General features: G+C 42.0%; 1 protein-coding gene across 4 annotated transcripts in view; it reads left to right on the top strand.

The window, feature by feature from the left end:
* The window catches only part of NEDD4 (NEDD4 E3 ubiquitin protein ligase), a 121523-nt gene that overhangs the window by 57075 nt on the left and 45261 nt on the right, over positions 1-19187 (top strand). The gene's annotated exons all lie outside the window — the stretch shown is intronic.

Raw genomic sequence — 19187 nt, 5'->3', positions numbered from 1 at the left:
TGATCCATGAGGACCTTCCCTCTTATCCCATGATGGTTTGCTTTGCATAAGAACCTTTGGTGAGAGACCTTGTCAAAGGTTTTCTGAATCAAGTACATTATATCCACTGGATCACCCTTGTCCGTATTTGTTGAAACACCCCCCCCCCAAGAATTTTAATATATTAGTGAGGCTTTATAAAAGCCATGTGAATCTGTGTCTGAAAATTCTGCTTACTATAGATAATTCTTTTACTATAATTTCAACCAGTTTGCCTGGTCCTGAAGTTTAGACTTAACAGCCTGTAATTGCTATGATTGAATCGGGAGCTTTTTAAAAAAACTTCGGTGTTAGATTTGCTTATTTAAGCAATAGCTTACCTACCACAGTAGATCTGCAATTTTCTGTTTTTTGAGTTCCACCAGAACTGTTAAGTGAATACCATCTGGTCCTGATGACTTGTTACTGTTTTTAATTTGTCTATTTGTTCCTATAATATGAGTGCTTTACAAACACTAATTTTTTTTCTTCACAACACCCTTGTGAGGTGAGATCTTGTCCCCATTTTACAGATGCGGAATTTAAGCACAGAGGTTAAGGTCAAAACATCCACTAATTTTGGGTGCCCAGTTTGAGATGCCTAGGACCTGATTGTTGTGGGTTTTTCTTTTTGTTTTTTTGTTTTTTTCCAAGTTCTTATCATTATAGCCTTTCATATGTTTAAAGCACAGCTCCATTGGCTTCAATTGCAGTTGTGATTGCTCAACACTTCTGCAAATCAGATCTCAGGGACCAGAAAATAAGGAATACACAATTAGTGACCACCAGTGATCTCCTGATTTAAGTGACTTGCCTAGCATCACCTAGGAACTCTTTGGAGAGGTGTGAATAGAATCCAGTTTTCCATGGCAACAGTCAACTGCCTTAATTATGAGCCAGTCCTTGCTTTTCCTGAAATCCCCTTCAATCCCCACCTTCCAACTTCTGCAACAAATGAGTCAATGTTCCACGAACAGACTCCTTTACTACAGAACATTCATTTGTTCCTAGAACAGGCCCATCCTGTGTAATGAATGAAGCAGAGTTTCTGTTAGAAACTGTATTGTGTAAGCACAAAGGGGCTGATTAAGATTGCTCAGGCAACTTTACTTCTGACATTTCTGAACTTTTGTACACTTGATTTCATAACCTCCTTAGTGTGCTTTAAAATATAGCTTTCTGTGTGTCTGATTTTCCAGGTTTAAAAAAGCAGACTAAAAATAAATCCTATATGGCATCATATTGACACCATATGTCTCATCAGCACAGTTAGAACCTTTAGTTCAACCACACAACTCTGCCTCTTGAACTAATGGTATAACTGACCAGGATGACAACCTACTACTGTTATGTGGACTAACACTAGAGGGGAATTGGACACCCTCTTTGCCAGGTGGCTTCCCAGTACTTGCTGACAGCACTGGAATAGTGAGACTCAGAAATCCTGGATTCTGTTTCCAGGCTCTGAAGGGGGATGTGCTTTAGTGGGCACTGACCCTGGGCTTGTCCAACTTCCAGTCTCACTTAGCCTGTCTTAAGCCGCAAGTGTAGAGATTCTCATCCCAGTTCCAGTCTCTAGTGTAACACCTAGTTACTCTTCTACCCCAGGGTCCAGTCCAGTCTCCCACTCCAGGTCTGTTTCTTATCCCCTCTACATTTGAATCCTGCAGCTTTGTGCTCCATGCTGTCTCAACTCAGCTGGGAAGCACTGAGAGCACAGGAGAGAGACTCTGCTCTCACATCTGATGCCTAATCTGGTCTGCAACAGCCTAGAGCTGCAATTGCAAGGTAAACCCCCTTCACCACCACTTCTGAGACTGAGCTGTGTTAACAGTGCACATGCATTTTGTGGGGATGGCAAAAGCATTTTTGACACAAAGGGCACCCCGTACCTAGTTTAAGCCCCTGATCACAAGCCTGGGGGTGCTACAGCTTTTTAAAGGAAAGGTCACCAGAATTTTTTTAGAATGGGCAAAGCACTTACTGTTTTAACTGAAACGTTTAAAAAGCCTGGGGCAGTTACAGCATAGAAAACTTAAGCCCAAACAGTTAGTTTAGCAAGTTAAAAGTAACTGAAACAGGGTTTTATGGGAAGCGTCAGGCAATCTTAATAGGAGGTGCTATCAACCCCACCTATAATAAGTTCTTACGCAGCCGTCATCGCTGTAATATGAGTGCCTCCCAGTAGTACATTAAACAGTGTGACTAACATCTGTGACATGGTTTATTCATTCTCTTCCCTAGGGGGAGAATTGTGTGTGCAGTGTGGTTTGGTAGGGTTCTTAATTGTTTGTTTTTTGTTTTTAAATGTACACACTGTTATATGATTAGTTAGTGAAGGCAAAGTTGAAGTGTTCCTTGTTCATTGAACAAGTCCTGTGGGGGTTCATTCTACAGTCCTTGACCGGCCCACAGTCAGCTGCAAGGGCTTGGACTGGCACCCAGTCGGTTGTAAGTGTTCTTAAAATAGTCTTAAAATTATGAAAGGGACCAGTGGACCTTGATGAAAAAAGCTTTTCTAGTTTATGCCTAATCAAAGATTTGACACTATTTTCTGAATAGAGTGTGTTGGCCAGTGGAACATAGAAGGCCCAATTCTGGATTAATTCCTCCACTGTATCCTGCTTTAAGACCTGGTGGCCTAACTCTTTGCGCAGTAGCTTATTTGATACATCTGCATGTCAAAGTAGGGGGAACTTGAATTACTGAGGACTAAACTGTTCACATTGCTAACTACTGACTTGTACTATGTTTGTATTGTGCATAAGTGTGCTCAAGTAATATCTGGCTTCTGTCCCTCTCTAACCCTTGTGAAAATAAACTGATTTGCAAACCTTCCAGAGTAAACAAGATCTTAATGAGGTTGTTTGGATAGTAAACATCTAAGCACAAGTACTCAAAGTAACAATCATTAAATGGAATAACAAATAAGAAGACTGAGAAGAAATTACTGTGAAGAAATTACTGTGGACTAAATGTGAACTTTAAAAGAAAATGATTGGAAAATATAGGTTCTATATGAAAGGTATTTACATATAATTGCAGAAACAGATGTTTTTGCTCTGGTCTGTATGGAGCACTGGTGCACTTAAAATATCTTCAGAAGTGGGAATTAGTGAAGATAATTTGAGTCATCTAACTGCTGCCCATTAAATGGTAAAATTACTGAAGCGTGTTATGCTGACACCTTGCTCTTGAAGCAACTATCAGGGGTGCGTTTCATCTATCAACATGTGTTGCATAAGAGCCTTCTATCTGACTGTAGGTGTTTCAGGTTGTGTGAATGTTAATAGAATTTTAAATCTAACTAACTGTCATGTGTATCATAGTCAAGTTACACACAAGACAATTAAATAGAATTGCTTAATGTTGACATGACCCTCCACTAGAAATGCAGTAGGGTTCTAGTGCCTGGATCTCATGATGATATATCTAGCACAGGCATCTTATAATCCTGCATTTATCGTAATCTCTGGAGTCATCTTTAAAAGAGTACTAAGTTTGATGCTATTTGAGTTAATGCAGTCAATTATTCTTGTGTATGCAATGTTTCTGCACACTAGTTTTTGGCAGTCCTCCAACTGCTGTCCCACATTGCTTTGCAGGCATCCATTACTTGTCTGTTTACCTGTGTGCCGTCTGCTCTGTGGTCAAGCTGACTGGATGGTCCTCTCTTCTGTTTTAAAAACTGGCACAGTACTAACATTGGATCCTTTGCTCCTGGATTCCAGTATGTTGGCATTACAGCAATATTCCAGCAGCCTTTACAATGTGTCTCAAGCAGCCATTTAGAGCCATGCTGAGACCCTAGATCTTATGACTGCCACTGCAATAAAGATATGTTTGTGGACATTGCTATTCAGATGTCTTGAAAGGGTCACAGCTGGGATGCCGACCAATTCCAGATAAAGAGCAAATGGCTCAGGAGAACTTGTATTAAAACCAGGGATGCCAGGATGGAAATAAACCTTCCATATTTTGAGGATCTGGACAAGATATTATGCAATTGCACTACTATTGAGTCTACAGCCCTCCTGAGGAAGAACAGCAAGAATCATCAGAGATGAACATGAAAAGGGCAGTGTTGCACTCTACTTGGAAAGCCAGAATCTGTTTGGGCCTCAGGAGCCTTATGGCATCTGGGAAGCAAGCCTGATTCTTAGCAAGAAACCCAGCTTGGGACTCAGAGGGCAGATCCTATACTGAGAACCTGAGCTTGTAAATATCTATCTTTAAATTTTGTTATAAATACTGCTGTACCAGCTCCTGGTCCAGGTATCGCATGGGTTTAACTATTTTTGCCAGATGTAAGCTAGGAGCCTTTCTGAGTCTCCAGCTCCTTCTTCCCTGCTTCTTGCAACCCATGCTTTCCCCCTTCATTTGTTCAGTACCCCCTACATGATTTGAAAATGACAGAAGAACAACCTAGACAGTCTGCTTCTGTCTTCTGCTAAAGCTACAATCATAGACTTTTTACAAGCCCAGGCCCTGAGGGCATGTTCCCATTCACTGGTTTTCCTTTTCCTTTTTCCTCCCCGCATTTGTCCTGCCTGGTCAATTCCCCAAACAAAACTCCAACCATTTGCCTGCTCAAAATGGCAGTATGGTTCAGCCACAGCCTCTACTCTACCTCCCCTCTTGCAGCATATTCAAGTAATGAAAACATTCAGTTGTGTGAAAGTCAGCAGACTAAGACAAGGAGGAAAAGAAAGTTTGCTTAGTATTCTCAGTTTGCATGAGGTAGACTTGGGCATTGCATGCCCATAAGGGTCTGAAGGGTGTGTCTACACTAGAGAGCTTACAGTAGCACAGTTGTACTCATGCAGCTGCGCCGCTGTACAATCTCCTGTGTAGCCGCTCAGTGCCAACAGGTGAGAGCTCTTAAAAGTTGACTTTATTAATCCACCCCCAACAAGTGGCAGTAGTAACACTGTCCACACCAGCACTTCATGTAGAACCCAGTCTGTTTTTGCTTATCTTTACTTTCCACATTTCTGCTGGGGAAATACATAGCCTCAGTCTGCTTTCTACACTGCACTTTCATTGTTGGAACTGTCGTCACTCAGGGGTGTGGAAAAAAACACGCCTCATCCCCACCCCCGAATGACAAAAGTTTTAACGAGGAAAAGTGCTGGGGTGGACGGCGCTTTGTCAGCAGGAGACATTCTCTTGCCGAATAGCTTCATTAGTCAGGAAAACAGAAGATAAGCTAGATCTCTCAGGATAAGTGAAGCCATCTCCACACAGCTAATGTCTGTAGTGATCCTAGAGGCAAAGTTTCCTTTATTCATTATGGTAAACAAGACTGAGTTGTGAAAGATCCTAACATTGTGGACCTTTCCAGTCCACCCTGCATTTGTGTGTGTGAACCTGTCACTGTGGTCAACCATGTCTTGGAGCATCATGGAGAAATACTGCTTACTCCAAGTTCTGGTGTGAGGGGCAAATAGGTATACAAGTACCATCAGTTGCCCCAATATAATTTGGGAAACCCCATGTGGGCAAGCCATCTGTCTTCTGAGCATTACAAAGCTTTATAACCCAGTGCAACAGTTCCTTATGCAAGGTATTGCACGGCTGTATGACAGAGGCCAAAAAGTCAACCTCCCTATACTGAATTGGTTCTCTACACTGATAACATTCAGGCCTGCTTTCAGATAGTAATGGTGAACCTCTTCTCCATGGATATGGGGCAGCACATGTGGTACATTGTCACCGCACCTTGGGCAAGTTCAGCACATCTCACACAAGGTTGCCTCCGCAATCCTGAAATTTTCTCACCACTGCTGATCATCCCACGTCTGCAGAACGACCCATTCCCACCAGTTGATGCTTGTTTCCTGAGTCCAAAATTGGCACTGTATGATGTAAAGCTACTCCAGGAAAACTTGTGTTTGTAGCAGTTGCTTGAAGTCACCCTTATGCTTCTTCCTCCACTGCTGCTGCCATATCATTTCCTCAGTGGTACAGCGGACAAAGTCCAAAACACCTGCCTCTAAGAGCTCAAATGAAGCCCAGACAATCTCTGTGTAATCTCAGCAGTGCAGAGTACTGTTGGGTACATGCTGGCGCACAGCAATTAGAAACTGGCGCTAGTTTACCCAGAAAGAGAGAGTGCATGGGACAGAGCGCAATCAGGTGGGGTGTGTGTGTGTGTGTTTTTGTTTTTTTAATTTGAGCCCATGTCCTAGAATACCACTGGCTTCTACCTGGCTTTTGCTCTACAGCCCACAGTGTGCAGTGAGGAAAAAATCCAGGATTCATCAAGCTCAGCTGTGAAGCAAAGGACCATGGGATATTCTCCAAGAACACCACACGCTCACTATGTGCCAAACCCTTGACATGTACAGAATGATGCAAATTGAAAGTGGGGACAGCCATCCCATGTGCATGCTTTTAATATGGCTTACATATCGCACATCAACTAATGCGTGTCAACTCAACTAACTAACTAAACTAACCCTTGTGTGTAGACCATGTCTTAGTGCATGGCAAGCCACTGTGTGAATGTCAGGGCAATAGTCTGCTGCACACTAAGTCATTGTATAAGCCCTGTTACCTTGCACTTTAAGTTCTGTAGTGTACTTTGATATACTAAATAGGAGTATGTCAGAGCACAGTACAGAACTTGGTCTGCAGTAGTAGGGTTCATTTGTCCAGTTAGAGCAGGGCAAGCTATTGCGCTGTACATTTACATACTGGCTTGCCGCCTGTTAAGTATCCATGTAGACAAGCCATCAAGAGGCCTGTGTGGCAAGATACAGTAAATACAGTTTCTAGAATCCAGTAGTTTTGGAAATAGACATTTTTTAATGTTTCTTTCTAGTTTTAATAAATACTGACAAACACGATATGTTAGCTAATGGAGCAAATGTTAAAGATTCCTTTCATGTCTCAAATTAAAGGATTGTTTTTAGGGTTGGCTTTGCTATCTATGACGAACCAACCAAAGTAAATAGTTTTGAAGTACATGCTACTGTATAGGTAAAATTAACTTGAAATCATTCTTATTATATATAAAATACATTACTGAATAAAAACTTTATGGTATCTATGGAATTGTTGTTGTAATTCAATTTTGGCTTTTATACTTTCATGAAAACTGTTGTGTGAATTATGTAAACCTTTTTGAAATTTGTATAAATCAAATTTTGCTGTCTTGAAATTTTACCACTACCATTTCTCAACGGTGTGTATTATCATTTTATTAAACAAATTGCAGTAGTAGAACTTCCTTGATTAAAGTATAAATCAACTAAGTAATTCTTTGTAGTATGAAATGGAAACTATCTGGGGCCACTTTGATGGCTCATGAAAAGTTGTTCAATCTCGTCAGACTTATAAGGAACGTTGATGTCTGGGTGTTTTAGTAAAAAGAATGTTCCTTTTAAAGGGATCCATTGAGCTCTTATTTTCTTAAGTGGCAATAGTCCAGATCCATGTTTGTTTTGTTTTGGCTTTTTTTCTGTTTTCAGTTGATACTTTGTGTTTCTCCAATAAAAACTATACGCTTTCTCATCTCCCATACAGCCATAGACTTGTGTATGAAGACTAGTTTAATGTGCAACTGGTCAAATATTTATGCAGGAAAAACTAAGCATGTTGAGTTTCTGCTTTCGCTGGTACAAGCACTGAAATGTTTATTTTAATAAGGAAAGTTGGTAGAGAAAATCCCTACACTTGAACACTTAGCTCTTGCACAAGAGCTTCTTAGAAAGTTACTCTGAAGAATGTAGTAATTAACCAGTGTGCAGGTGTTGAGTTCCTTTTTTTGTTTTTTTGGAAATGTTTTGATTAACTGGAGCACTTTGAGAACAATCCTAGCATGTACAGCTAGACAAACCATCCTCAGTATAAGTTTAAAAACAGATTTTATGCACTTCATAATGGTAAATGAAGAAATGTTCAGAAGCTTCACTGTTAACTTGGACTTCAGACTTATGAACGTCAAGTATTCAACCAACAGATGAGAGTGAATATATTTTACATGTTTAATTGTATCAGGTTTCAGGGTGATTAGCTTATTTTCTTACAATAGCTTTTCTCATTAAGACTCACTTTATCATTGTACGAGTCCTTTAAGGGTTGTGTCTGAGAATGTATGTATGTATGTATGTTTGTTTGTTTACCAGCTGTCTTGTGTCCTTTTGTGCTTTTAACTCAGGTATTGGTTAAAAAAAAAAATTAAATGATGTATTTTATGTTGATTTATACACTTGTGGGTTGCCAAGCAGAAACTTCTAGTTTCTCTACTTGTTAAGAAATTAGTTCTTGCTTTCAAGCATCTACTTTGCCTGCCTCTTCTGAAGTGGGTCTGAGCTCGCATGAAACTGATATCTAAACAAACTGTTTAAAGTCTGCTGCCAGTGTACAATGTTAGCATATACGATATCTGGGTTTCAGTGCTATTTTGGAATTTATTCTCTGAAGCCAGTGGCAGTCAGACTTGTTTATAATAAGACATATTACTAAAGAGCACTCCTGCTACCTGATCCATGTATTAGTATGGACTCCTCTTGACCTCCAAACTACTAGTATCAGTAAAGGATTTTAATTTTTGGTTGGAAGAAAACACTGCTAAAAGGTTGATTATCCAGGCTGGCGTGCCTAAAATAGCAGGAGAGTGAGTACCAGAAATGAAGTGGATAGTAGCCATGCTGAAGAAAGACATGATCAGTAAGAGTTCTTTTAACAAAAGTGTAAAATAGAGTTGATTTTTGTCCCTCATTCTAGTTTCTTTGAAAGGCATGTTTTATTTGAGGATTGCCAAGAACTTGACAAATATTAAATCTTCTCACATTTCTGAGATAAGCATTTAACTCCGTCTTTAAAAATCAGTTTGTAGGCAAACATGATAGCTATATTTTTTCCAGTAGCTCGTGGGTGTTATGATTTAAAAAAATAGCAGTACTGCTTCCAGTTAGGAATGCAGGGAAACTTCAGATGTGAAAGCTGTTGTAGCAATCTTTCCTGTACAAATTTGTGAACTAAGAAATGCTTTACCCTAAAAACGATGAGATACACATTCAGTGATTTTGAGGCTTTTGAAATCGTGGGTCTCCCCACGACAATACATTGTCCTTTTTATGCTGGGCCTCAAGAGCTAGTCATAAATTCTGTTTGTAGGGGAACACCAAGATTTTCGGAATGCTAATGAGTAGTATCATAAGCTAACTGTCCTTTGTGTTCAGCAAAATTAAATGTTCCCTCTGTCAACAGGTCCCCAATCTAAAAACAAAATTGACAAACAGATCTGAAGGGGGGGGTGTTAGGATTATTGATAACGGAGGGAGGGATTGTTTGAAGAGGTACTAGTAGGTTTCAGAGAAGTGGTTCCCAAACTGGGGTTCACAAAATCTATCAGAGGGTTCTCAGAAAAAAATTCTGTAATGGTGGACAGAGCTGTCTCTAGGGACCCCGGGTGCAGGGGCCAGCAGCCTGAGCCTTGTATCATGACTTCCTGACAGAACAGGTTAAAGCTTTGTTGTAGTTGTGCATTGTTTGCCTGGACTGCTCAAGACTCGAATGCTTGTGGGAGGAACTCTTTAATTGAGTTGGCTTCTTATATATCTTTATGCTGTTTCACGTCTGGTACTCCTTGATGAAACATGTAGAAGGCTTAATCGAAGTGATAGGAGCAAAATTAATGAAATCTTGGAAGAGTTTTGCCATTTTCACAGAATCTCAGGGTTGGAAGGGACCTCAGGAGGTCATCTAGTCCAACCCCCTGCTCAAAGCAGGGCATATCCCCAACTAAATCATCCGAGCCAGGGCTTTGTCAAGCCTGACCTTAAACTCTAAGGAAGGAGATTGCACCACCTCCATAGATAACCCATTCCAGTGCTCCACCACCCTCTTAGTGAAAACATTTTTCCTAATATCCAACCTAAACCTCCCCCACTGCAGCTTGGGACCATTACTCCTTGTTCTGTCATCTGCTACCACTGAGAACAGTCTAGATCCAGCTGTCAACCCCCCCTCATTCTTCTCTTCTGCAGACTAAACAATCCCAGTTCCCTTCAGCCTCTCCTCATAAGTCATGTGCTCCAGCCCCCTAATAATTTTTGTTGCTCTCCACTGGACACTCTCTCTCTCTCCAATTTTTCCACATCCTTCTTGTAGTGTGGGGCCCAAAACTGTACACAGTACTTCGGATGAGGCCTCACCAATGCCGAATAGAGGGGAATGATCATGCCCCTATTTATATAGCCCAAAATGCCATTAGCCTTCTTGGCAACAAAGGCACACTGTTCTCATATCCAGCATCTCTTCCACTGTAACCCCTAGGTCCTTTTCTGCAGAACTGCTGTCTAGCCATTTGGTACCTAGTCTGTTTTCATAATGTAATAAAATTAATAATGTAATGATAAATAACAATAATAGTGTGTAATAAACATGTCATAAAACTATTTCCAAGATCACGGCTTGTATCATTTATGCTCAGGTAAGGGAGAAAATCCCTGGAAATATTCATTTTTAGGAGGGGTTTGTGAGATTTGATATTTCGTGAAAGGGGTTCACAGGTTGTTAAAGTTTGGGAACCACTGTTTTTAGAGGCAGAGATATTTTTGAGGGCATGAAGAGTGGTGTAACCATGAAACACAATGTGGAGAGTGAGTGGCAATGAGAGACAAAAAGTCAAGGAAGAGGGTAGGTGGGGGGAGTTCTGTGAAGCTGAAATTACGATCATTGATGTTGAGAGAGAGAGAGAGAAGGGAGGCAGAGTAGCCAGCATTGGAGAGCAAGTTTATCCATTCCTTTTTTTTTTTTTAAATCATAATGCCTTCTAGATGTTTTTCTTAATGCCTGCAGCCAGTGGTGTTTTTAGTTCCATGACCTATGTAATATATTTTGTTGCCTTTGTAAGACCTCTAGCACTAACACACACGGTCAAAACCCAAATTACAAGTGAACATAAAACAACTCACATGTGCTGCAGTGATACAGGGAGGAGTAATCATTGCATAATCAGTTTTTTCTCCCTGTATTGTTTTCAATAGACCTTGGATATATCCTAACTGTTCAATGCCTGTTTAAAGTCTTACTTTCTTTGGAATGGCAGAATTGGTAATCAAGAGCAAACTGTACAAAATTATTACTTACTGTGTGTCACCAGACGTACTATAAATAGGCTGATTTTGTGTGACACTTGATCATTGATGGATTGTAAAGTAAGCACACTGTTGCGTTGCCACATTACAATTATGTCAGCTGGTCAAAGATGCTAAAACTGTGCCTATGCTAATGTTAAGGGGCTTGCCATTTGTTGGCATAGCTTATTTAAAAATAGCACTGTCCTTGTGTGTAGACATATACCCATTATGTAAAAATGAGCAGAATTCACATATTTTGGTTTCAAAAAGTTAATCATGTTACATGACTTGCTAAAAGGAAGCCTCTAATTTGATAGGTTTTGCTTCAATTTTAATATTAAATGTTTAAAATCTGTTTTAATAATTTAATTTGTGAATTAAATTTGAATGTGAAAAGTCTACAAAGGTTAAAAATGTTTAGACTGACTCTACACACTGTAAGACTTAACCTGTCCAATAATATATCTAGAAATCTGGTATTTTGCTCTGCCAGTGAATATGCCTCAATCACAATTGGATAAAAATGACTCCTCAGATTCTGCCATGTGGAATGCTGTTGCTGGTAGATGAATGCACAGAGAATAATGCTTTCTCTCTCTGCCCCCTTCTTGCAGCCTCGCTTTAAATATAGACTGATTGACACTGCAAAACTGTCACACTGCTTGACCCATTTAGCAGTCTTGGTTGGCAGAAGCAGAGATTGCAAGTCAACACTGAAGTGTGAGAGTAGCAGGTTAATTTGTACCAGCCTATATATATGTCACTAGTTCCTAAGATCTATTCCTCATCTTCATTAGTACTCGTCAATTTCAGTTTGGTGTGGCTTAAAACTGATACTTCTGTCTGAAAATATGAACTGTTGTGTAAAACACTGTAGTCTGTTATGGTTACTATTACTAGTATGACTAAAAAAATAGAATTTGATTTTGTTTCTTAGTTTATTTGCATTTGACAGCATTCAGTATGTCCATTTCACATTTTTCCCTGGATGTAAATCACATAGCTCAAAAGAGAAAGCAAAATCTAAAAAGAGTGGGGGGAAGATTGTAAAACCATATTGGTGTGGGATAAACATAATACCTGAAACAATTACTAGCTCTGTCTCTTGAAAACAATTTTTTTTAAGTTGGTCTCCCTTTTAATAACAAACCTTCCATCCACTGCAAGCTAACACTTCAATTTAAAAATTGGATGGCTGCATTTGTATGAAAATCTAGCATGAAATTCAGGAAACTGTTCCTTTTATTCTCTTCTCTTTAAAAGTTTCAGTGTCAGATTTCCAAATCTGGTTCTAAAACTAGATGAGAAACCTTTCATTGACCTTTGTTTTTTGGCATCATCAAGAAAGCATACAAGTTTTTGAATAAAATAGCTAGTCTGAGTCTGTATATATACAATGTCCTTACTTAACTTTCAGCTCTAGACATACCCCAAGTGTTCAAGCTGCTGCTCTCTACTAAACAGATGGCTTAAGATACACTGATTTTTCCAGCTTCTGAAATAAAAATGCACAGCTTCCTTCATTTATATTGTAGAGCCACCATACTAAGATGCTAATTCCTTTCTTTTAGTTCCTTATTAAATAGCGTTTTGCTAGTAACTTCATCAGGCATATAAATGGTGAGACAACAAAAAGCTTAACAAGAAGAAAAAGTTATACAGTCACTCCTCATTTAATGTCCTCCCACTTAACGTTGTTTTGAAGTTATATCTCTGCTCCATTAGGGAACATACTTGTTTAAAGTTGTGCAGTGCTCCATTAAAACATGGTTTGGCTGACTTTACAAGGGAGCATTGCACAAGTTCCTCTTCTCCACCTCCTCCCTCCCTCCCAGCATTTCTCCCACTGCCAGACAGCTGTTTGGTGGACCATAGGACTTTCTGGGAGGGAGCGCACTAGTGGGGAAGCTGCCCCTCGCCCACTCGGCAGACACGGCCACCCAGAACGCAGGGGCTTTAGGGTCTGCAGGGCCCTGAGCTAAGGGGTCCCCGGGGCCCTGGCCCTGCAAGCATGGGCTGGAGGACTCAGGAGGAGCAGGGGCAGCCATGCAGCCAGTGGCCAGAGAGAAGTGATGCTTTGAAAGGGAAAGCGCCGCTTCTCTCCATACGCAGGCTGCCCGGCTGCCTCTGCTCCTCTTGAGTCCTCCGGCCCATGCTCGCAGGGCCGCATTCTGAAAGGGGCTTTAGAGCTGCAGGCTCGGGGCCCCCTTAGCCCAGGGCCCTGCAGCCCCTGCATTCTGGATGGCCCTGCCTGCTGAGGGGGGTGGGCAAGCTCCCAGAATCGTGGTCATGTGGGCAGTGTCGCTCTGCACAGAGCCACCTGCACATCCCTTGCACCAAACAGGAGCTGCCCTAGGTTGGTGCTCTGCACCTCCTGCCTGCCCCAGCCCTGAGCGCCCTCCCACATCTTAACTCCCTCCCAGACTCTGCACCCCTAGCCATGAGTGCCAGGGGTAAGCCAGGGGCACCTCCAGTAGTGAGCTGGAGCCAGTTCGCACCAGTTCACAAGAATCGGTTATTAAAGGGGCCAGCGGGTGGGCAAACTCTGGTCCGCAGGACCATCCTGTCCAGCCCTCCTGAGCTCCCAGCTGGGGAGCCTCCCCCGGCCTGTCCTCCACTCATCCCTCACCCCACCTCGCAGAGCACCAGTGCACTGCATCACCGCTGCCGGCGCTCTGGGCAGCTCTGCAGCTCCTGCTGCTTTGAGCAGCATGGTAAGGGGACTGGACCAGGGTTGAGAGGAGGGGCAGGGAGTGGCTGGAGGGGGCAGAGGTTCTGAGGGGGCAGTCAGTGGATAGGGAATGGGGGGTTGGGTAGGCATGGCAGTTCCAGGGGTCTTTCGGGGTGGTGGTGGATAGGGTCGGGGCAGTCAGGGGAGAGGGGCGAGTTGGTAGGGAGTTGGTTCTGGTCCCTATTTAAAGGGCCAGGGTAGTAGAAGCAAGAGCGCCCCCGGAACCCAGGGGCAGCGGAGGGGCTCCAGGGGCTATTCAAAGAGTCCAGGGTTTTTGCTGCCCCGGTCCTTTAAATAGCCGCGGGAGCCCCGCCGCTTCCCCAAAGCCTCAGCAGCTATTTACAGGGCTGGGGCTGTAGAAGCAGGGAAGCCCTGGGCCCTTTAAATAGCCCCCGGAGGCCCGGGTGGCGGCGGTGGCGGCAGCGGCTGCTGCTGCTGCCATCCCGGGATGGTGGGGTGCACTTTACAGGGTGGGCTGGGACTGGCTCTGACTTCCTTGGCCCTGCCCCTTCTGGGAGCCAGAGCTGGCCCCAGGGTACTGGTAAGTCACTGGACTTACTTTCACCCCTGGTCTTGGGAGGGGGTAGTCAGGGGACAGGGAGCAAGGTGGGGAGACTTGATGGGTTGCAGGTTCTGAGGGGGACAGTCAGGGGCAGGACATGGGTTGGAGTCGGATGCTGGGAGACAGGCATGTGGGACTTGTACTCACTGCGTGGTTCCCTACTGGGTCTTCGTCAGCACTTCATTGGGGGGTGGGGTGTCTTCACTCGCTGTGGGTGAAGGACCCACCACTGAAACGCTGCTGAAAACCCAGAGCGAGTGAAGACACCCCCACCCCCCTGCTGCCAAAGTGCTGCCAAGGACCCGGTAGGGAGCTAGTTATTAGGATTTTGGGAGCTCATTGCTGGGCACCTCCCCACCCACAGTACAGTACTGTACAGTACATGCCTTTTTGTCTGCCCCAAAAAAATTTCTGTCGAACCTAACTCCTGCATTTACATTAAGGAAAATTGGATTTGTTTAACATTGTTTCACTTAAACTTGCATTTTTCAGGAACATAACTACAATCTTAAGTGAGGAGTTACTGTACATAATTTCAAGTTTCATTATGCATTTGTAGCCTCTACATCCCAATGTTCTACTTTGTCACCATTTTGGATTCGATTTATGATATCAAAACGGGAAGGAGAACCCTGTTTATATTCCACATTATCCTCTTAAATTGAGCAGGCCTCTTACTTTTTGGCGATTTCACGTACAATCTTGTGTTCCAAGTCTCGCCAAATGAAATTCTTTTGTAGCAGTTGGGTTAAGGGCCAGATTTTGAAAGTTATGTAGGTGCCTAATGGGATTTTTAAAAATGCCTTACACACCTAACTCCTATTGATTTCAAGCTTAGGCACCAGTCTGCACCTTCAGACTCCTACATACCTTTAAAATTCTGGCCTATGGTGTATGAAGCTGAAAACTGAACAAGCTGCCTGAAGCTGTAAAATGGTCTGAACTAGACATTCTGGGTTCAAGCTTGGTGGGAAATAGCAATTTCTTGCTTATAGTCCAGCAAGTTGCCTAAAATGTAATTTCTCTTCACAGTATAAAGGGCTCTGTGGGTATTTACCAAGCTTTGATACAAGCAGAATCTTACTTCATTAAGAGATGGATCTCTGAACATGCTTTAGTGATCTACAATAACCCAATTTAGGTCAGAAGCCTTTCCTTCCTTTCATACCCTTAAGTGTCTATGCACTTGAATTTTATTCCAGTGGAACATCAGTCTCTCCTTAGGCCCTTCGGTAACTTCAGGTAAATTGCATTTCTGACTGTTATAGCCAGAATCAACTTAACTCAGGTAGCATTTCTCATAATAAAGGCAGATTTCTACAAGCGATGGAATTTCAACACACAGCACTCATACTGTTTTTATGTTGCATTTGCTTCCTTTCTCTTTAAAGCTTGTTTCATGAATAGGCCATGAGCTGCTTTACAAGTATGGAACATACTAATGTGTTAGCCCTGTGATGAGTTGATTTGAGCCAGTTTTGCAGCTTTTTCCAAGTTACTTCGTTAGAGGTGACTTGAAGGGTCAGAAATGGGTTTGTACCCTTTTTAAAAGACTCTCCGTAAAGCAACATACTAACATGTTGTGTGGAATGTTTGTGATAAATGTGTGTAGTAGTCTTTGCTTTATTCACTTTGGAAATTAGAGATACAAATTGAGTGAACTAATATCTTCTATTGGACCAATATCTTCTGTTGGTAAGAGAGACAAGCTTTCGAGCTACACATAGCTCTTCTTTGAGCATCTTGTCTCTCTCATCAACAGAAATTGGTCCAATAAAAGATATTAACCTCACCCACCTTCTGTCTCTACTATCCTGGGACCAACATGACTATAACTACACTTACTTTGCAGATGTCAGGCATATAGATTCTCCTCTGTCTTGCTTACAGGCCTCCCTTTTGAGAGCTGTCTGCCCTTAACTGAAGTGGTGGGCATATTGAATCTATTAAGGTGGTGGTGTTTTTTTTGTTGTTGTTTTTCTCCTTAAACTGAAGGGCGTTGGTTAAATTCTAGTTTACAGTTTTTCCAAGAAGGTGTCCAGGACAGCTTTAAGTTGAGCAGCTGTCTCTGCAATACACCCTCACTTCACTGGGGCTGCAGATGTTTGTTTCTCACTGTCTGCAATGCTGAAAAGTTTTGTTGGTTTTTATCACTGCTGTCTCTGATTAGTTTTTGCCACTGGTCTGAGACATTTTCAGTTTTGGTAGAGGTCTCTAAACAGTAAAGTAGCTACAAGTGTTAAAACTGCAAGTGAGCAGGAGTTTGAGTGTACATTTCTACTCCACCTAGAACACTGAGAGTTGTCACAGTCTAATATTTGAAAGCCTCTCTAAAATGAGAGCGAAAATAGTAAACCACAGTAATAAGGAAACTCGGAGGTTAAGAGGAGGCTGAGTTCAAAGCTAACATCTCTCTGCTTTTAATGTTGCAGACCTGCAGGACAATAGTCTAAATATTACTGCTTGGTACGGTAAAAGTTAATGAGATGAATGCAGTTTCTCCAGCTTCTTGGAAAATCAAATAGATTAGGGAACAAAGTATTGGAAAACTTAAGTGTGTGCTCTTGAAAATTTCTTCCCAGCAAGAGTAACAGGAGTTTGTGATGTAGGCCAGAACTTTTTCCAAACTTAAAGATTGAATTTGAATTATTTCATGAGGTTGACACTTTTGCTTATGATTTGATGATTTACCAGTGTTAAAATGACATTGAAAATACTGAATTTATATTTCCAGGAAAGGCATTAATACCAGAAAGCAAGCCCCATATTAATCTTCATTTTTCGTTTATATGAAAATAATTGCTAGTTGAATTGGACAGTTTTGTTTCATATCCTTCAGTAGTTGTGCTGAGGACAAATTGTGTAAACTTGTATTTGTTTTTTTTATTCTAGATGAAATGTATTGCTTAAGTTGTGAGTTTTCCACCCAGTTGGAGGATGTCACGAACAGGTGTCTGGGATTACAGCCGCCCTAGCCTTCCCATTTTGGGAGGGAGATTTGAGGCTAGCATAAATAGTTTGTGCACATTGGTGACTAGCTCTGCTTCAGGAATCAGCATGTATCATTCGGCGTGTTCTCATAGCTGAGCATAGCTAGGTTATCGAAGCATGCTTATTGGATATCTGAGTTCAATAGGTACTTGCTCTGTCAGTGGGAGGGTACATGACTAACCTTCAATTAAGAATAAAAGTAGACCCAGTGTAAAGAAAGTACAGAAAGAAAGCACTGTCTAATGGTTAAGGCAGTTGAATGCTGCCCTGGGGAATTGGATTCTATCCCTGCCTCTGTCACAGAGTTCCTGTGTAGTGCTTGGCAAATCACTGGAACCAAACTCTTCACAGGTGCTCATTAACTGTGGTCCTGATCTTCTGGGTGCCCAACCTGAGACCCTGGGGTAGGGTGACCAGATAGCAAATGTGAAAAATGGGGACTGAGTGGGGGATAATAGGCGCCTCACCTATATAAAACAAAGACACACAAATGTTGGGACTGTCCCTATAAAATCGAGACATTTGGTCACCCTACCATGGGTTTTCATTTGCGGAAGCATTAGGCACACTCGGGTCCAACTGAAGTCAATGGGAACTGTTCCTTGATGATGTCAAGAGCTATGTAATATTAAGCACTCTGAAAAAATGAGGCTGTAGGCATTCCAGGTTTCTAGTTCAGTCTCACTGCCCAGACAGTCCCAGTTTCTTTTCCTGGTATTTCACCCTCCTCCCCCAAAATCCAATCTTAGTCTCAGCAGGCTCCCATTCTCCTCCTTTTTCCTCCTCCTTGGGCTGGCTTTTGTCCCTTCTGCCTTTGCATCAGTTTCCTCCTCCATGGTACCTAAGTATCACTGAGAACGTGATGTGTGTCAATAAGAGCACAGGAAAGATGGGCTTCCTGCTCTCAGTTCCAGTGCTGAGCCCAGAGTAGACATTACAAGGGAAAGTCTGCCTTTATTCCTGGGCTGGAGGAGTACGCTCATTTCATGTGTGGGGATATTATAAGAGCTGTGTGGTTAGCACTAGGACCTGTAAAGAGATGGAGCATGCTCATTGAGGAATGAATTGTTTGCTGCTAACAAAAAAAACCAAGTCTCTGAGCTTTATCCAAATGGATTCTCCCCCCCCCCCCCCATCAGATTTGTATGGATTTTCATGGGATGGCAAAAGGGACATGTCTGGAAGTGGGTGGGCTTTGTGTCAAATTTCAAATCCTCACTCCAAAGCTGTTCAAAGAAAAGGTCACCAAAACTTAACATGGGTAAAAGATATTTTTCCCTAACCTCATTCTTAGAAATGGCTGAATTGTTTTTGCTGAAATTTTCTAATAAACTTATGCCTGAGGCAGACACCTGGAATGTAAGCTTTCAGCCCGTGTAGTTAAAATTTGGCCAAGTTTTAAGAAACTGAAAACAGGGTCTTGTAATTGGAAGTATCAGGTAACCTTAATAGGCTGTGCTATCAGACCCATCTATAATTGTTTCAAGTGTTGATGTGTCTACTAAGAGCCCATGAGTTTTTACTCACTGAGGGGGTGACCAGGGAAGTGGCTTGACTTCCAAGAGTCCTTTAAATCAGTGCTTCTGTTAGGTGTCAGGCTTGAGGGAGGGTATTGGAAGAGAGGGTAGTGAACATTTGTTTGAGTTTTATACAATCTACATCACATAGGATAACTTCCAATTCTTAGAATGCATTGCAGTATTAGGGCTTTCCATGAGCTAGAGACAATATCTTCTGGGTTTATTACTTCATAACATTTTTCATGATTTAATTGTTTTGTTTTGTTTTTTCC

Source organism: Gopherus evgoodei, chromosome 10, assembly GCF_007399415.2.
Source record: "Gopherus evgoodei ecotype Sinaloan lineage chromosome 10, rGopEvg1_v1.p, whole genome shotgun sequence".
NCBI classification, from domain to species: Eukaryota; Metazoa; Chordata; order Testudines; family Testudinidae; genus Gopherus; species Gopherus evgoodei.
Note: the sequence above shows the minus strand (reverse complement) of the source record. Positions and strands in the feature narration are given on the sequence as shown.